The sequence below is a fragment of the Scardinius erythrophthalmus genome, assembly GCF_964197995.2.
Source record: "Scardinius erythrophthalmus genome assembly, chromosome: 11".
Lineage (NCBI taxonomy): Eukaryota > Metazoa > Chordata > Actinopteri > Cypriniformes > Leuciscidae > Scardinius > Scardinius erythrophthalmus.
Genome location: NC_138231.1, coordinates 28,253,769 through 28,267,536, shown reverse-complemented (window position 1 = coordinate 28,267,536; position 13,768 = coordinate 28,253,769). Strand labels below are relative to the sequence as shown.

Below are 13,768 nucleotides of genomic sequence, written 5' to 3'. Positions count from 1 at the left end.
TTTCATAAACAAAGTTCAGGAGGAGCACATTCAAATAATCAATCCAATCAACTTGTCATCAAACATTTACCATGTCTACCCTATCAGCATGAGAGGAAGCATATATTTATTCACTCTGTCAACTCACCTAACATTCCTTGACAGTTTTCAGCATCCCTCCACTCACTCTTGGCCTGTTCTTCCACAGCCTGGAATACTGGGGGAGTACTTTGGGTTCGGGCCGAATACCGATCCCGGAGCCCTCTCCTCGGACAGCACGCCAAATATGCATTTATTCTATCTGACTTCTTTGTAAGTGTGAAATCTCAATTCTCCAGCGGCAGTCATCTTTGTTGTAAACGAATTCAACCCAAGCGCTCGTTGGTGACGTGGATGATTACGTTACTGTTGATCATCTGTCCATCATCGTATAAAGCCCGCCCTGACAATTTGATTGGTCCGAACAGCTTTGGTTCGGGCATAGTTGCTCCACAACGGATCAAGTCCAGACCGAACTTCCCGACCTAAAAATGTTGTGGGCGGGGCTAATTTCGGCTGGCATCCAGGCTATTCACATTATATTTTTGACTGTCAAAATGCCGGCGGACACAGCTACAGTGAGTTGTTCAAAATCTTTCTTTTTAGTAAACTCTTTGTACACAATGTTCTCAATGCTCAAGTTCATGTATCATCCCCTGGTGATACTTCGAGCAAAGTTTCATGTTGTGTCGAGCCTTCTTAGTGTTTTAAAAATAGTGATTTTTGATGCTATCATAGAAGTGCCCCAAGCACTCCCATTCAAAAGGCAATTTGCCCGAAAACAAAAATACAGTCAAACTTAAAAGTGGTGTTTCCATTCTAATTATGCTTTTAAACGAAAGTTTGCCTCGGGTAGATTAACAAAAAGACCCTAGGTTGCATTTTGGCGGCAGTTATTCTTTAAACAGTCCGATTGAGCTGAAGTTGCCCTAAGTTCCTTTATCAGCTGAGGTAACGGCAGAAGAAAATGGCGTATTCAAAGTTCCAGGAGACTGTGAGACTCAAATTAACATTTTTATAAAGAACTTCAACATTGTACCGAGACATTCTCAAATGTCAGTGCGGTTAAAGTAAAGACTAGTAAAACTAGTCTTGATAAGTAATATATTGACATTAATATGCTATTAAGCAATGAAATAAATATATTTCAGACACATTACTAAAGGAATCCCCTTCCCCCCCCAAAAAAAGGTTTATATTTTTTAAAGAAGTCTCTTATGTTAACCAAGGCAGCATTCTTTGAATAAAAAATACATTTAAACTATACTATTATTAATACTATTTAAATATATATTTTCAAATGCAATATATTCCTGTGATGTAAAGCTGTTTTTTAGCATCATGAAGACTCCAGTCTTCAGTGTCACATGATCCTTCAGAAATCATTCTAATATGCTGAATTGAGGTTCAAGAAACCTTTCTTATTATTATCAGTTTAAAACAGTTTTGTTGATTAATAAAGTATAACAAATGTATTAAAAATTAAAGTAAAGACATTATGATGTTACAAAATATTTGCATTTTAAATAAATGTAGTTCTTTTGATTTTTCTATTCAAAGAATTGTGAAACAAGTTACACTCCACAACGATATTAAGCAGCAAAAAATTTAATAAAAAATAAAAATAAATAACTTTGTTAACAATCATGAACTATTTTTAATAATTGAGCAGCAAATCAGCATATTAGAATGATATCTGAAGGATCATGGGACACTGAAGACTGGAGTAATGGCTGCTGAAAATTGCTGCTGAAAACCCCACGCTAAATGATGGTATGAATTTTTGGAGCTTGACAGCCCCTGGTCACTATTCACTTTTATTGGAAAAGAGCTGTGTTGAATATTTAAATATTTAACATTCTGCTAAACCTTTTTTTTTCTTCTTCTTCTTTAAAAATACTTTTCAGTAATGGCATAGTATTGAAAACTCAGCCTATATGGTTAAATCGTATGGGAATCTATACTTCAACAGGCTGCCTGCCATAATGTTGTCTATGTATCTAATGTGCAACCTTGCACAATGAATTGACTGCACATTGAATGGTAGTTGTGAAGCCCTCAATTACTCTTAGTGTTACAGTCTGAAGTGCATTTCATCCACATATAAAGATCTCCATCCACAGCATGAGTTGCAAATGAAATAATGAGCCTGAATACAAAGATAACAATTATGAAATATTAACATTAATTCCACCAACCCACATAATTTAGCTGTGAACAATGCAAACTGATTAAAAAGACCTTTTAGAGAGTTTTTGTGAGAGGCGAGTAGAAGCTTCTGAATAAAGTAATTATTAAACGAGCAGAATAATTACATCCACATAAAAACTGCTGAAAAGTATGATTTGTTCTAAAATACTGGGCATGAGTGTTTCTTAAAGTGTCACAATAGTAATCAGTGTTTCTAGAGTTTTGATTGGGCATTGTGGAAAAATTATTTGCTTTATTGAATGACCCAAATACAACATTTTGTGTAGACATTGGACCTATACTTACAAAATATTAAATTGATATATTTCACTTATTTAATGTATTCATTCTTTTTGGCTAAAACAACAGAATGCTTGTTTTTTTCACATAATGTAGGCCTATTAAAAAGAAAAATACATTAAAAAAACATTTTGACTAACATGGACATAAACAGGCAAACTCTTAAATGATAGGTATGGAGAACATAGTCGACTCGATGATGACTAGCATCTAATTTGGAATAAAATATAATAATTTCAGTTAATTTACAAAAATGTACTGTGATAAACATAGCTTCTACCAAAAACAACACAGCAAAAAAAAAAAAAAAAGAACAGTAGCAATATTTACAGTAGTAATGGCAGTTTGGCTGAAACTTTGATTACCATGGTGGAACGATGTTCTAAAAGAATCAGAAATCAGGCTTTCTCTCGAGCTTCGAGTCTTTTTTCGATTGCTGTGCACGATTTTATTATTTTACTATAAATTCAATTGAATTCAGATTAATTTATAAACCGCTTTTCACAATATCGTTTCAAAGCAGCTTTTTAGAATCTGCATATGTCTACATTACAATTTAGAATAATTTGTTATCAGAGGAGGTGACTGTTTCCAAGTAATCTCCATATGTAAAAAGTGTACAGTTCGAAGATAATACAGTTATTACAAGTTGTGATCATAATGATTACAATATATGGAAATTCTGGCAGTGGTGCATATTGAGTTGGCATCATCTGAAGTCCTGGCTGCTGTTGGCTTCATCGTCATTAAGGATGACTCATAGTGATTATTAAAGATGTTATTTCTTATATGTAATAACTAATACTTCAGTATGTTATAGGATCTGATTCTTTTTTGGAGAGCCCTGAAAAGCGTCAAGTGGACATTTTCCACAACTCTATAGGTTGGGCTACACACTGTAAAAAATCCAACTTGCAAATTGTTTACTCACCTTAAGATTATAAGTTGAGTGGGCAAATGTTTGAGCGCAATGTTGAGTTAACTTATAAAAACTATTTAACTGCATGTTTACTACTATTTGTTCAATGAACACAAAAAAATAAGTTGAGAAAACTTAATGTTTTGATTTCTGCGCTGGAACGTTTAACTTCCCACCATCGCGCATGCGCAGTCTGTCTCTATGTACGTTACACGGGGTTTCCTCCTTCAACCACGCTATCGAAGGGACTGGATTCATCTCTGAGGTAAGTTTTATTTTGCTTTATGAGTGAAAATAAGCTACATTTATTGCAGACATATGTTGGTAAAATATAGTATCATGTTAAAAGATATTTTCTGTGGAGACGATAAGTGTCTATTGTTAGAGATTATCCGCGTAGCACATGGCCAACTTACTTAACACCTAGACTAACGTTAAAGCGAGGAAACATGCTTGAATGAGAAAAGACAAGAACGTGCACGAAGTTTAAAACGTTTGCGCAGTAAGTCGTTAAAAAAAGACTCAAATCTGGTGCTTGCGCTGATTGAGACAGAAGAGAGCTGTTTATCTCAGACAGAATGTGAGTGCGAATTCAGTTATCTTTCACGGCTTATTGCTAATTAATAGTGAAATACACACAATTATTTCAAAAAACCCACTGTGTGTGTAGTATTCATGTAAATACAGTCGGCTATGTCTTAAGTGAACAAATGTTGTAAAATCCAGATGTTTCAGTATTAAATCTGTGCAATAGCTCTTAAAGTGACAGTAGTCTATTCGATTTAAATTCAATTTAAAGTTTATTTGTTATATAGGCCTATATACAAATGTCAGTGACAATTTGTACATGCTTAGGTTGAGGCTCAGGCATTCTACAGTAGTGCAATATAATTCAATATAATACAATTTAGAGGGGAAAAAATATAGGCCTATATATGCAAAACAAATGTTATGTTAAAAATACGCATGTTTGCTTTGTATATTAAATAATGTTTAAAGTGAAAATATATTATCTGCCGCTGTCAGTGTCCTTCCTGTTAATCAACGAAAGACAAAATCGCTCACTGCTCTTTAATAACTTTTGTATTTTTAAAGGAGCTGTATGTAAGAAATCTATTTCAATTAATCATAAAATTGCCCTGATGTGTCACTAGACATTAAGAAATCATGTTCATTTCAAATACTTATATCACTGACAACAGTAGTATGGCTAGGATATTGTCATTTAAAAAGTGGACTTGCAGCCCTCAACTGATGTTGATGTTGTCATTTTGTGTTTTGGCCTGAGCGCCTCCCTCCACCGATCTACCAATCACGAAGTCAATAGTGTTTCGGGATCCGGGTTGCCAGCTTTGCTCTAACCTAACCTACCCTAACTCTAGTCGGATAAAAATGTCTAACGTTACTAAATCAAAAAGACCTCGTTATAATTCAGAAATTCGTTGTGACAAAGTCCGAAATAAAACCAGAATTTGTATAGGAGATGCTTTTGAAAGATGGAGACGGCTGAAAACGGAGAAGAATTTGAACACAGACACCAACGTTGCTAATTTTCTCCTAGACAGGTAAGATTCATCTATGCTTGGCTAACTTGTACTGGATGTCAATGGACATTTCATATATTCATGACAGTCGAACAAAGTTATGCGTGTTCAAGCAACGTAACGTTAGCTCACATGGACGTATGCATTTGCAATGCATTATAGGAGCCCGTTTCTCTGTCATTATGCTGAGACGCTGATGAAAACATTAGCACGACCATTATGGCAATTTGAAACGTAATTGAGACAAGCCTAACTTTACCTCAGAAAAAAATATTCGTCATTCGTTCTTCACGTATATCGTGGACTAAGTTACACATGCTGCAAGTTGACCTGTATGACCATTGCTAATGTAATTTAGTTACTCTAACAATATTTTCTGATGGGACTGAAAACAACCCTGTGATAGCCATTGGTGATATTGAATTTGTCCCGTGTTATAATTTCTGTGGCAAATGTTTATTCTGTTTTTAGCCTATAATATGACAAAAACTTTAGCACTTGTAAATCAAGGTTTTTTTTTTCGTATTGAAAATTAAGGAAGTATTATTTTGTTGTTTAAGTCTATATGTTTTTTTGTTTTCTTTTACTATTATCCTTTTTTTTTTCTCAGATTTTTTTTTTATTGTAATTGTATTTATATGTTCAAAATAAAGAAATCAAATCAAATTAAATATCAAATCAAAAACGCTTATCTCTTCAGCTATTATGGCCCCAGCACCTCAACAATTAGTAATTTTTTAAAATAAGTAATTACTCATCAAAATATCTCTCATAAAGCATAAACACAATTAACAGAAAAAAAAAAAACTTACTGTGTACGTCTCGTCATCACTTGCCATTGGAAGCTCATTGAAGCAGCCTACGTTTCTGCTGAATCCTGCAGCTTATCTGGCAACCTCGAGTCAGGGGGGAGGGGGAGGGGATACACGGCTCTACAGTATTTTTAAAGTGATTGCAGTACCAGTTTTGTCCACAATCCTACATACGGTACCTTTAAGGAAAAAATGAATTAATCTTTTTTCACATTTGATTATTCCATTTCTGTAGTATTTTTACTATATGTAAATTAATCTACTGTAACTGTTTTTTTTTTATATGAATCTTTGTTATGTTGTATTTGTCCCTTTTAGACTAAAGAACATCAGTACAGCAACAAGAACCTCTGATGTGCTAAAACAGTGGCCTTTGTTTTTGAAAGATCAGGTGAGTTTATCATTTTTAGTTAGTAGAACTGAATTAACGTGTAGGCCTACCCTTAATTTACTGTTTTAACAATGTTTTTTTTTTTTTTTTTTTTTTAGGGTCTGTGCTGAGTAGGTTTACACAAACTAATCAGAAGAGCACCTTTTTCTCTTAGTTAGATGAATACACATCTAATTGTACAAAACAAGTGGTGGAGCGTATCCGATGAGATGAAGATCCTCCTAGACCAACTTAATCATCAGGTAATTATTTTGCATGTGGTCATATCTCTCTGTTTAAAGGCTGAATTTTGCCATCTCCTTTTCAAGGTAATTCCCATGCTTCTCTTTGGATATAACATGCATAGCTTGTTCCATATTTGTTTTCTGTCTTTCAGACACAGAAACTGCAATGTGCTTGCTCAAAGAAAGGCTACAACTCTCAGAGCTCTACCTTTGTTTATGAGGGAAAAGTCAGGAAACATCCTGAAGACTTGCCTGGTAAGAAGATGTGTGTCACCAGCATATACACTCACACTTGATATAATTTCACCTGTTCACCAGATCCCCATGATGTTGTGTCACGTGTTACTATATTAAAGGAATAGTTCACCCAAAAATGAAAATTAGCCCATGATTTACTCACCCTGAAGTCATTAGGTGTATATGGCATTCTTCTTTCAGACAAATACATTTGGAGTTATATTAAAACGATTCCTGGCTCTTCCAAGCTTTATAAGGGCAGTGATATAGTGGCAGACTTGAGGGTGAGTAAATCATGGGCTAATTTTCATTTTTGGGTAAACTATCCCTTTAATACTGATATGGCATCTAACAGCACAGGTGCAGGAAATTGGGAGATGTATTCTGTTTATCAGGTTTAGTTCTATGGCTGAATTTGAACAAGCTTAAAAACATGACCACCTTTACTTTTCAAGTGAAGGTACATGAGCACATGTTTAGGGTCAATCTGTGGTGTAACGTAATTCAAAATAAAAAAAGTTATGTCAAGTATTTTCTACTGCAGGACACAGAGCCAGAAGACATTCACAAGGGGAGAAGATGAGGATCTTAACTATCATTGAAGATGATGTTGCAACTGTTCCACTCCAACCCAATTATAAGGTGCCTCTCTGTAGTACTATAAGAGCAGATTGGGCTAGATAATGTGCAAGAACTTTGCCACAGCTGTTACTCTCATCTTTGGCTTGATTTATGCCCTCAATGTGAACTGTCCTAAACAATTAAAATACATAAAATACACTTTTGACTAAATTAAAAATTGTTTATTGGTCTTGACTTAAAGTGCTCAGCAAGAGTCCGGTCCTTCAAAAACAATTTGTTCAAGTAGCTGCAATCCATATGGATAATTGTAAGATTGAGCATTTATTTGTCCCAGTTTGTACTCTTATTTAGTGCATAGTCTTTTTATGGCTTCATTTCTTCTCTAGAACATAAAGATATAAATGTAAACCATGTTTTATATAAATGTAACACATATGATTTAATCCATGTCTTCTGAATACAATCGGATATCAAGATTTAAAAAGAATTGTTAGTTTATTGTTTCTCCCAAAACTGTATTACTTCAGAAAATACAAATTACAGCTGCATGTCTTTGTGTCTTGCACAGAAGAAAATAAGTCCTATGAGTTTGAGACAGAAAAAAGTAAATAATTATGATTTTGGGGTAATATATTCCTTTGAATAAAAAAAAAAAATTCTTGTCATGATGACAGCTAGGGCCTAATTGAAATGACATTTTTATTTGCCTTCAACATGCTTCTGAATAAATGTTTTGTGTTAACATTGACTCACTGTTTTCAGTTTTTGACTTGGGCAAAGTTATTGTAGTTTCCAGTCTTTAACATATTATTACTTAGTACCAATTTCCTTTAGGATTTTTTTGTTCACTCAACTTCAGACATTGAGACAAATCTTTTTGAATTGGCTCAACTTAAAAAGGTTTGTTAAAAAATAGTTGCACCTCTCCAGAAAACTAACAATCTTAAGTTAACCCAATAAAAAAAAAAATTGTAAGACTTACAACTTAATTTCAGTCAGTCTAACTGTTATTTACAAAAGTTGAGTAAACAAAAAAAAGCTGAAGGAAATTAGTACTAAGATTTTTTTTGTTGTACTGGCTTAAAATTTTTTACAGTGCAGGCTTTATCGACCTCCTTTGTCAAGACCTCTACTTTAAGAAAAACTGCTAAAACTCAAACAGTTGATACAAAACACTACCAACAATCATGACAGACGAAACCTCTCCCATGCTCCCCCTTTCACTTCACGGAAAAATTACACTTCAGCAATCCCACCGAAAATCTACTGAAGTCCAGTGTGAGCCAGAAACACTAGGCAGTGCTGAGTGAAGTGTGAAGTGCTAGGCATAAACAAGCGTCCCAAAGAGTGCACTGCTATCACTGATCAATAAAATTCTCCTCCTGAAGAAAGCTGTATCTCCAAGACTGATGTTTTATATATGTGTGTTTACACGTTTGATGCTTGTTCAAGCCGTTACAGAAAGCATACAGTGGTTTTTTTTTTTGGCTTTCCATCTTCAATAGATAACCCCTGAACGTGGTTTCATTTGTTTCGAGGGCAACGGTGGGTTATTTCCTGCTAGGCATCTAAGAGAATCATGCCCTTGACATTTGGCGAGGCTCAAATAATCTCAGCGCGCGGCTGGAAGGAGGAGAAATTGGGATGCGGGGCGAGATTGCCATGGCTCTTTATTGCGGGCATGTCATCGTACCTGCTGTAATCGGGCGGATTGCCGCTTGCCTTTCAAAGCCCCCAAATATCATCTCAGTATCCTCGCGCACCCTCACATCCCCAGCGAACTGTCAGCAAAACACGTCGCAGCAAAGGTGACCTTTCTTTTAATGCTTCTGTTCCTCTGAGGAACTGTCAAGTTGGTCGGAAACAAAAATATATCAAAGGAATTTGCTGTTTGGATACCTCCTGACAAGCCCTCCGGTGTCTTGACAACAAAGAGGCAGATAAAAATATGTTTGTGTAATCTATCCAATCAGATTAGGTTTGGCCTTCCTGTGGCTGGATCACGGTGACAGCGGAAATATTTTTTTTCTTTTACAGCTGAAGTGTTCTGTAATGAATATGCCACCAAATCTGTGATAAAATACGTCATCTCCTATCTCACTTCGGATTTCTCTACCGGCGATATTTAATCCTACCATGTCAGTTTTGTTAAATGTTTGATGTGTTATATCTTGATGTACTAATTTATACCAGATATCAGTCAAAGCAGATTTTTTTTGCTGGAGCATATGAAGGAAAAACAAAAAAGGAGGAATTGTTAAGAAATAAATGACTCATTTCAATGATTCATTTCCATGTTTTCATGAGAGTGGATTTTGTACATTTTACCATTTTGAAATACTATTCTAAACTCTTTTGCATTGCAATGATTATTTGTACTATGATCACCATTATAATGTATGGTCCAGTTTCACAGACAATGATTAGATTATTCCAGGACATTTAAGTAGCTTTTATAAATGTGCCTTAGAAAAAAAAAAAAAAAATCGAATGTTCATCTTGAGACAAAACAATGGCACTGACCCATTTTAAGATATGCCAGTGCAAGTTGCTTTCAGTTAAAACAACTCAAACATGCATTTTAGTCTGTTACTGCGCTTAAACCTCTTCTGTGAAACCGGCCATATATGTATGAATACTTAACTCTGTGAACATACAGCCTAATGTATCAGTTCTGATTTATTTTTATTTTTTTTTAAACAGTTGTTTACTATTTTGAATTACGCATTTTCGCTGTTTTAGGGTGGAAGTAAATGTCCGTAAACCTAAGAGAAAATATGCTGATAATCATTTTCTACTGATTTTTTTTATTTATTTATTTTTTTACAGGGAACCTAAACTGCATTGTCATAATTTTACATAGTTTTCATTAGTAATGTTTGCTTTTAAAATGAATTTAACAGTGGTTAATTGTACTGGGTGAAGGGAAAAATATGTCAGGATAGTCTAATGATATAATAAATATGTTTTTGGCTCAGTTTGGCTGATCAGATCCACTACTGATCTGGGCTGCGTTTCCCAAAAGCATCGTAAGCCTAAGTTGATCGTAAAAACGATCGTACGACTGATCTTAATATTACGGTCTGTTTCCCAAAAGCATCGTAGCTTAAGTAGCACTTGAAAATCTTCGTAGATCTACGAGTGCTCTGGAGTAATCGTACATCCCCAAGTGCATCGTAAGAAGACAGATTTATGAGGACACCTGCAGGACAACCGGCAGATTACACCTTTAACTTTATTCAAATGTATGTGATTATAATATAAGGTTTTGATTGTACTTTATTGTACACTTTATTACTCTTTTTTGTTGTTGGTTAAATTAATGTATAAATTAAATAATTAAAAAGGTCAGAAAATAAAATAGAAATAATTTAATCTAATAATTTTAATCAAAATTAAATGAATGAATAAATAAATAAATACAAGAAATCCTTTAAATCTGTTAAAAAATACATATTTGTTTCGCTCCATCGCCTCTAAAAGGACATTAATTTCGTCTTTTTGAAAGGTATCTTTTCCTGTGTGTGTTTTTTTAGTTTTTTTTTTTTTTTAGCCATTTTGTCAGTGCCTCCGCCTGTAGGTGCTTTATATATTCTTGTCTTGATTGCTAATCCACAACAGATGACAATTATTAGGTTAAACGTTCAGAATACGATTCCATATAAGGTGATATTTCAGCACTTCACGAATGGACAGCGACTCTTAAGTAGCAGGTAGAGCGCGTTCTCGCGCGTTCATGTTAAGTGCATTTTTGGGAAACGCTCGTGGAATTGCTGCGAGCGTTCGTAACTTTGCACGTAGAAAGCGCTCTTAAGAGCTAAGATACATCGTTATCGGGAAACCCGGCCCTGGTAGATGAACCAACTTTTACTGGAAAAATACAATACTGATACAATAAATCCATTTACTTGAGAAGCAATTGCACAAGATATTAATTTGTAAGATATTAATGAAAGTATCTGGTTCAGAATGTTTTGACATTTTTTAACTGGAAAACCATACACATTTTAGATGTGGGTGGTACAGGCCCATTTTATATTATAAGCAATCCTTAGCAAATGACAACAACCTCAGAATGGTGTAGGGTATGTTTTGCATGTGTCTTTTCTTTCTGTTCAAAGTTATTTTCAGTTCAAAATTGTACAAAAATATGTTGTACCACAGTAAGAAAAGTTCTGAAACCACCAGCAGTTTTGACAAATCTATGTTTTATGACAGCCAAGAATTAAACCACATTAAAACAGGAACAATTATAGATGCACCTACACTTCTTCCAATTATTCCTTTGGACTTGTTTAATCTTGATGTTTGATTTATTTATTTTTCTCCCCACAACAAAAAAGGTAAAGGTTATATAGCAACTGAAAGGAAAATGTGAAATCTTAACTTACAAATCAGCATTGTGCGTTATTAGTCAGTTTGACATTCTGAAATGTTAAACAGCCAGTGGGAATTACACCACTCAGTTCCCACTCTCTTCCCAACCTCAAACAAATAAAAGCTGTTTAAAAAAGCTTAATTAATTTAATGGGGTAAATTAAAGGCAAGTTATGACACTGAGTTTAAATGGAGTCATCAACAGCTGAAGGGAAACATTTTAGATGGCAGGTACTCCACACCCTTACATTAAATGTAATAATTTAATTGATCTCAAATGTCAGCTGAACAGTGTGTTCAGTACAACTAAATGAATCTCTAAGCAAAAATACTGAACGATATTGCTCCAAGATAGATATGTTGAGACATGAGTGCATGCGTAGACAAATTTTTAAAGAGTTTCTGTAGAAAATGTATTTTGCCATATCTAACAAATGGCTAAAAATAATTTGCTGAAAAGGTTATATAACATTTTTACTTGGCAAATCAATTCCATAAAACTTTTTAATATTTAGCTAAATGTACAGTATTTGTTTTCTACATACCTCCATAAATTTGTTTGGCTAAAGCCACGTAACTTTACTATATCTGTGTGTGCCTTTCAGACATACTGAATTGAGTGGAAAGGAACTGGATAATTAGAAGTAACAGCGGATGCTTGTAGGTGTATTGAAGGCTTTGTAATGTATCATCCTACATGACCAGCCTTCCTTTGTAGACAACATTACAGCAGCATTTGGGGAAAAAAGAAAGAAAGAAAAAAAAAGGCCATTCTTTACAAACACTCCACTCAGCTCCCTGTCCAGGCTTTAGCTTCATATTTCATGACCACATACTGTAAATCCAACATGTATTTCACAACCCCTCAAGGGTATCCAAAGTGGGGGTGTTTTTTTATTTCATATTACACCTATGCTGAGAATGGTTCACTGCCTGCCAGTATCTACTGGAGGTTCAATGACATTTTTTTTTTTAAATCTATCTTAAAACACAAAATAACTAAATTTATAAAAATCAAGCAAAATTAAATAAAAATAATGTATTTTCCTTACTCCTTGAATACACGCGCATGCAAATGAATTAATTATAATTTTTTTAAAAATGTTTCTTAATGTAAATAATTTGTATATTAATTCAAGGTAACGTTTTATATATATATATATATATATATATATATATATATATATATATATATATATATATATATATATATATATATATATATATATATATATATCTCAAATGATTCATCCATAATTATTTTTATTAAAAAAAATGTTGGGAGTCCCACCACATAGCATTGCCTTGTTATGAAAAGGCCAAATTATCTGATATTTTAACAGACTTGCTGAACTGACACATGAGGGTCTTCAGGTGTTCTCGCTATGATTTTTCCGGTTTATTTTTTAAAGTCTTTTAATGTTGGTTGGATCATATGACTATTTCAGCATGCAAAATTTTTAAACACTAAATAACATTTTTACTATACAATATTAGCCATTGTAGAAATTAGCTTTTTTAATCCTTTTTTTTAATGAGAAATGCAATGGAAGTATGGAACTCAATGTAAAAATGAAAACATTAAAGCAACTTCTCCCGATCATGATGATGCAATTCTACATGATTATGATGTAATGATGCTTTTTCCAATGGCCTGCACTATGCTGGCATTATTAACTTTGTTATGATTGACGGTTTTTCAATCGAGGGCGATATTTAATTTGTTGAATGGAAGTATTATAAATGTAAAATGAATAAATTGTGTTCGTATCATTATTAAAACAACAGACATTCAATATATTGCATTGCCTGAGTTAACTCTGACAGCCCTTGAAATTCAATGACTGAACATATACTAGGTTTGTGTAATGTTGGTCTAATTTAACAATGTTTAATAACCACAGATTTACAGCAATATTCAAGACTTTAAATACAAAGTTCTGTCATGAAACTCTAGATGGCACAGACTGGTCCTTAACTCAATTTGCTTGCAATCACATCATTCTCTATAGACCACAGCTGATTGGTTGCTGCTTTAACAGTAGCCAAAGATCTCGCTGATCAACCTTCAGATACTTGGTCAGCATTTGGTGTAGCAGTGCAGAACTGCAGCACACTTTCAGAAACCCTCAACCTTCACCAGCTCCACCTGTATAGATCTGCTATGGGTAATT

The 13,768-nt window shown here is 34.1% G+C and overlaps 1 long non-coding RNA gene across 1 annotated transcript; it reads left to right on the top strand.

Annotated features, from left to right (window-relative positions):
- The first annotated feature begins 3,649 nt into the window (after window positions 1-3,649).
- LOC308698411 lies at window positions 3,650-7,858 on the top strand. Its single transcript, XR_014031057.1, has 5 exons — window positions 3,650-3,692; window positions 6,102-6,174; window positions 6,273-6,416; window positions 6,551-6,653; window positions 7,180-7,858. It is a non-coding gene; the product is annotated as an uncharacterized lncRNA (long non-coding RNA).
- The last annotated feature ends 5,910 nt before the right edge of the window (window positions 7,859-13,768 follow it).